Source organism: Pinus tabuliformis, chromosome 9 (genome assembly GCF_031772625.1).
Source record: "Pinus tabuliformis cultivar Carrire ecotype Pingquan chromosome 9, CPIR1, whole genome shotgun sequence".
Taxonomy (NCBI): domain Eukaryota; kingdom Viridiplantae; phylum Streptophyta; class Pinopsida; order Pinales; family Pinaceae; genus Pinus; species Pinus tabuliformis.
This window is the reverse complement of record NC_142307.1, coordinates 340866507-340873235: the sequence shown is the minus strand read 5'-3', so window position 1 is coordinate 340873235 and position 6729 is coordinate 340866507.

The following is a 6729-nucleotide window of genomic DNA, read 5'->3' as shown; positions in this document are numbered from 1 at the left end:
CACTCCCCATAGAGAGTGGTTATGCGAGTATGAGAAATACGATGGTGGTGATGTCTTCTTGGGTGATGACAGGAAGGCTAGAATCATTGGTCGGGGAAAAATAAAATTGAAGTTGCAATGTGCAAGGGTTAGAACACTTCCAGGTGTTCTGCATATTCCTACATTGGCTAGAAATCTGATTTCTGTAACCAAATTGGATGATGCAGGTGTAAAAATAGTGTTCGATAAGGATACCTGAAAATTGGTTCAAGGAGCATTGGTATTGATGCGGGGAGTTCAGATTGGAACTCTGTACAAGTTGCAAGGTAGCATTGTTATTGTTGGGTGCAACAGTTCTGTGATTCCTGAAAGTGGAGTAGAAAATCTAGTGGTCTCTAGAGAGAAGACCATGACGTGGCATTAAAGACTTGGAAATATTGGAGAGAAGGGCCTTCGAATACTTCATGGTAAAGGTATGGTAGAAGGTATGAGTAGTAGCTCTCTAGATTTTGATTTCTGTGAAAATTGTGTATATGGGAAGTAGAATTGGGTGAGTTTCCCCTTTGGTGGTAAGAGGGCAAAACAGATATTAGAGCTTGTGCACAGTGATGTGTTTGGACCTGTGAAGGTTCCATCACTAGGTAAGTTTGTGTACTACGTATCATTTATAGATGACTTCTCAAGGAATACATGGATATATTTCCTTAAGAAGAAATATGAAGTCTTTCACAGGTTTAAAGAATTTAACGCTCTCGTGGAAAACAAGACAGAGAAGAAGATAAAGGTGCTGAGGACAGATAATGGTGGAGAGTTTTGTAGCAAAGAATTTGAATAATTCTGTAAGAAGTGTGGTATCTCATGTCAGAAGACTACTCCATATACACCTCAGCAAAATGGAGTTGCTGAAAGAATGAACAAGACATTGATGGAAAGGGCAAGAAGCATGGTCAGTGGTGTCGGGTTAGGACAAGAATTCTGGGCAGAGGCGGTGGATACTGCGTGTTACATGGTCAACAAGTCACCTTCATCAGCATTGGAGGATAAGACTCTACAAGAGGTATGGACTAGTAAGAAACGCTCTCTTTGACATCTGAGGGTATTTGAATGTGATGCATATGTACATGATCCAAAGGAGAAAAGAACAAAGTTGGATAGTAAATATGAAAAGTGCATCTTCATTGGGTATAAGGATGGTTTAAAGGGTTATAAGCTTTGGAACCCAGTAACAAGGAAGGTTGTGTACAGCCGAGATGTAGTGTTCAGAGAGGTGAAAGATGCTATTAAACATGAATTCCAACCAAAGGAACCTAAGAAGATAGAGTTTGAGCTAAAGGAGGAAGAATCAAACTCTATAGTAGAGGAGGAATCAGAAGATGAAGAACCACAAACTCTAGTTGTGAGAAGATTAGTTCAAGAAAGAAGGCATCCAGAAAGGTATAGTCCATTTGCTTTCTGTTCAAATTTTTCTTTATCTGTTACTGATGATGATCCCAGAATTATGAAGGAAGTAGTGGATTCAGAGGATGGAAAACTCTAGAAAGAGGCCATGGTTGATGAAATGGAATCTTTGCACAAAAATGAGGCTTGGGATCTGGTATAGTTGCCGGCTGGAAGGAAACCCATTGGCAGCAAATGGGTGTTCAAGAAGAAGACAAATGCAGAAGGAAAGGTGGAGAAATACAAAGCTCGGTTGGTAGCAAAAGGTTATTCCCAGGTGCCGACAATTGATTTTGGTGATATTTTTTCTCCTGTTGCCAAGGTAACTTCTATTAGATTAATTTTATCTGTTGTTGTTGCTTTTGATTTTGAGGTAGAACAGATGAATGTGAAGACAACATTTGTTCACGGGGATCTGGAAGAGGAAATCTACATGAAGCAACTTGAAGGATTTGCGATGAAGTGTAAGAAAGAACTAGTATGCAAGTTAAAGAAGTCTCTGTATGGGTTAAAAATGTCACCAAGGATGTGGTATCATAAATTTGATACATTTATACGGGGACTTGGCTTCACCAGAACCAAAGCAGATCACTGTGTGTATTTTAAATTAATTGGTGACCGTGTTATTTATTTGGTCTTGTATGTGGATGATATGTTGCTGGTTGGAAATGACAAAGAAATTATCCAGGATTTGAAGACCCAATTGTCCTCCAAACTCAACATGAAAAATCGTGGTGCTGCAAACTATATTTTGGGCATGGAAATTAAAAGAGATCGAGCAAAGAGGAAGCTCTGGTTAAACCAGAGGAAGTATGTCGAGACAATACTGCAGAGGTTTAATATGCAAGATAGTAAACTGGTGAAGGTTCGTATTCCTGTAGGTGTGAGATTCTCTGTTCAACAGTGTCCCAAGACACAAGAAGAGGAAGAGGACATGTCCCATGTTCCATATGCAAGTGGAATCGGTAGCCTAATGTATGCAATGGTCTATACTAGACCAGACATTGCACATGCAGTGGGAGTATTGAGCAAATTTATGTCAAAACCAGGGAAGGAGCACTGGACAACAGTGAAGCGAGTTTTTAGGTATTTGTGTGGCACCAGTGATTATGGTTTGTCCTACCAAGGAGGACCAGGATTGGACAAAGTGTTGGGTATTCATGGCTTTGTTGATGCAGACTAGGTTGGAGATCTGGATCAAAGAAAATCTACAAGTGGTCATGTGTTTAACCTATTTGGAGTTTCAGTCAGTTGGATGAGTAAGAAACAATCTGTAGTGGCACTATCAACTATAGAGGCATAATACATGGCAACCACTCATGCAAGCAAGGAAGCAGTCTGGTTCCAGAGATTGTGTTCAAGTATGGGGTTAGTACAAGGAGCTATAAGGATAGACTATGACAACTAAAGTGTAGTTTTCTTGGTAGAGAACCCCGCATATTTTGGAATGCTCCGTTCTAGATCTTGTTGTGCAGAAATTAGGGGGAACTCTACAGATGGATATGTCATATGCTACTATTCCAGTTTAAGGAGGGGAGCAATTAAGATTATGTAGAGAGGTAAGATTTGTACATACTGTTTGTAAGATTGATCAGCCAAGGAACCATCCAATTTATGCAATAGATCAAGACTTTGGTTATTTTCAACTCACTTCAAACCAGCATAAAAATCAAGTTAAAATTGAAGAGGTAGTTGAAAATCTTGAACCAAACCAAAACTGATATTTGGAAACTGTTCTTTGATGGCTCTTACACAAAAGATGGGGCAAGAGCTGGAGTAATTTTAATTTAACCTGAAAAAGAAAATATAACCCAATCATGTAAATTAGACTTCAAAGTTACAAATAATGTGGCTGAATATGAAGCTTTCCTTTTAGGATTGCAATTAGCCAAAAGCTTAAAAGTTCAAAACTTAAGTGTCTTTACTGATTCAAAAATTATTGTTAAGCAAGTAATAAATTCTTGCCAGGGCAAGCACCCTAGACTTAGGTCCTACGGAAATGAAGTATGGGATTCAGTTGAAAACTTCCTTGATGCTTTTAATTTGGCTCATATTCCCAGAGATCAAAATATTAATGCATATTCCTTAGCTCTTTCTACTAGCTCTTTTAAAATTCCTAATCATACTGATATACTCTATCAAATACAAGTCAAATATAGGCCATCTATCCCAGATAATCTGAAACATTGGCAAATATTCGAAGATGATAAACATTTGAAATCATTTCTGTATGTAATAGATGATTTTTCATTTCTACAAATTGATGAAGATAGAATGGAAATAAATGAAAATGCAGATGGAAATGATACTTCAGATTTTAAAACCCAAATTGCTAATCATGACATTATTCAATTATCTAATAATTTTATTCCAAAGGGACTGATTCCTTTAGAAAGATTGTTTGATCAAAATGATGTCCTCTGAAACCCTCAATCCATTTCTTCATAAGATGACATAGAAGACATTAACATTGGAACTGATGAAGATATCAAAAACATCAAAATATGTGCATCTCTAGACCCTGAGATCAAAGCTCAATATCTTAAGTTACTGCAAAATTATAAGGATGCTTTTGCTTGGACTTATGCTGATCTAAAGACCTATGATACCTCATTAATACAACATAAGATTCCTTTAAAGCCAGAAGAAAAACCTTATCAGTAGAAACTTAGAAGGATAAATCCAACCCTTCTACCAACTGTAGAAAGGGAGATTAAGAAAATGCTAGATGCTCAGATCATCCTCCCTCTTAGATATTCTAATTGGGTTGCAAATCTAGTTCCTGTTAGAAAGAAAAATGGAGAAATAAGACTCTGTGTGGATTTTAGAATTTTGAATAAAGCTTCATTAAAAGATAATTATCCTTTGCCCAAAATAGATCAGTTACATCAAATGGTTTCAGGAGCACAAAGACTTTCTATGCTTGATGGTTTTTCAGGTTACAATCAGGTGAATGTTGACACACCAAATAGAGAGAAAACATCCTTTACTACACCCTGGGGTACATTCATGTATGGTAGGATGCCATTTGGCTTGACCAATGCCGGAGCAACATTTCAGGGAGCTATGAACATAGCTTTTATGGGCCAGGTAAATAAATTTGTGGTTATTTATCTTGATGACATAACTGTTTTTTATAAATCTGATCAGAAACATCTAAAGCACTTGATGAAGGTTTTTGACAGGTGTAGAAAATTTGGAATATCATTGAACCCTATGAAGTCCTTGTTTGCTATCAAAGAAGGAAAACTGTTGGGCCATATAATTTCAAAGGAGGGAGTAGTGATTGACCCGAAACGAGTATTTGCCATTGAAACATTGACCTTACCTAGAAACAAGAAGGAGATTCAATCTTTTCTAGGAAAAAATAATTTTCTAAGGAGGTTTATTCCAAATTATGCAGAGATTGTAAAAGATATAACTGACATGCTCTGAAAGGACCATGAAGTCAAATGGACTCCCACTTCTAGGCATGCATTTAAACAAATAAAAAATTATATCTCTGAAGCTCCCACCTTAGCCAACCCTGATTATACTAAACCATTTAGTATTTTCTCTTTTGCCTCTAAAACAACCCTTGATGTTGTTCTATTACAGAAAAATGAAGATTCCCATGACCAACCCATAGCCTTTTTTAGCAAGGTTATGATATATGTTGAGCTTAAGTATGACATCATTGAGAAGAAAGCCTATGCCCTCATTCAAGCCCTAAAATCATTCAAAATGTATGTCTTACATTCACCTATTACTGCTTATGTCCCTAATAGTGCTGTGAAAAATTTCCTAACACAACCAGACGCTGATGGGAAAAGAGGTAGATGGATCACTCAAATTCTGGGGTTTCATCTAACTATCAAGACTACCAAGCTAGTAAAAGGTCAAGGATTAGCCAGGCTTCTAGTCGAATCCAACTACAAAGTACTTGGAATCAATTATTTTTTAGAAATATAAGGGAAGAATACACAAGAACCTTCCTTTCATCCAGAAGGGGAGAATCCACAAGAACCTCTACCTTCAAAGCAGATCAATTCTATGCACATTGATGAAAAATTTGTGTTGTCAAACTAGTATCAAGATATTGTAAATTTCTTGATTCATTTTGAGTGCCCAACATCATTCTCCAAAACCTAGTGTAAAACCCTTAAGTTAAAATCAATCAAGTACTGCATTATAAATGCAAATTTATACTGGAAATATCCACTGAATATTTTTTTATTATGTTTAACAGAATCAGAAACTGAAGGAATCATTGATCAATTTCATACAGGATTTTGTGGGGGACATTATGCTTAGACAACAACAACATACAAGATTTTGAGGGGAGGATTTTATTGGCCCACACTATTCTTACAAGTAGGGGAAAAGGTTAGAGGTTGTCTCCCTTGTCAAATGTTTGCTGGTAAACAAAAATTAGTAGCTCTTCCACTTGTTCCATCAATAGTTTCAGCACCTTTTTCTCAATGGGGATTAGATTTTGTTGGAGAGATTCACCCCACTTCAAGTAATCAGCATAGATGCATCCTCACTGCAACAGGCTACTTTACTAAATGGGTGGAAGCAATTCCAGTCAGAAATGCTACTGATTCAGTGGTAATTAAGTTTATTGAGGAGAATATCTTATCTAGATTTGGTTGCCCAACTCAAATTGTCACTGATAATGCAGCAACATTTGCTAGTGTTAAAATGATTGAATTTTGCCAGAAATATCAGAGTTTGTTACATCATTAAATTCCATACTACCCTGAAGGTAATGGCCTTGCAGAGTCATCAAACAAAAGTCTGGTAAAGGGAATCAAAAAGACTCTAACTGATCATAAGAAGAGCTGGGATTCACATCTGATTTATGCAGTATGGACAAATAGAATTACTCCAAATAGATCAACTAGGAAATCTCCATTTTAGTTAGTCTATGAGAAAGGTGCAATTTTCCTTACCAATTTGGCCTTCCCTGTTTTAAAATTCCTACAAGATTCAATAGATGAACTTGATGATTTTTCAAAGAAGAATAAATCAGATTATTGAACTTAACGAAAATAGAGATGAAGTTCAAATACAAATTGAATAAATATCATAATAAGATGAAGGTCATGTTTGACAGAAGAGCCAAGGAGAGGGACTTTAAGGAAGGTTATCTAGTTCTAAGATGGGATGCCAGGAGAGAAGAGAAAGGAAAGGATGGCAAATTTGACAATCTATGGTTTGGACCTTTAGAAATTGCTAAAGTGAAGGGTAACATCACTTTTGTGCTGCAGAATATTGAGGGGCAATATTCCACTTATCCAGCAAATGGAAGGTTTCTCAAACATTACATTC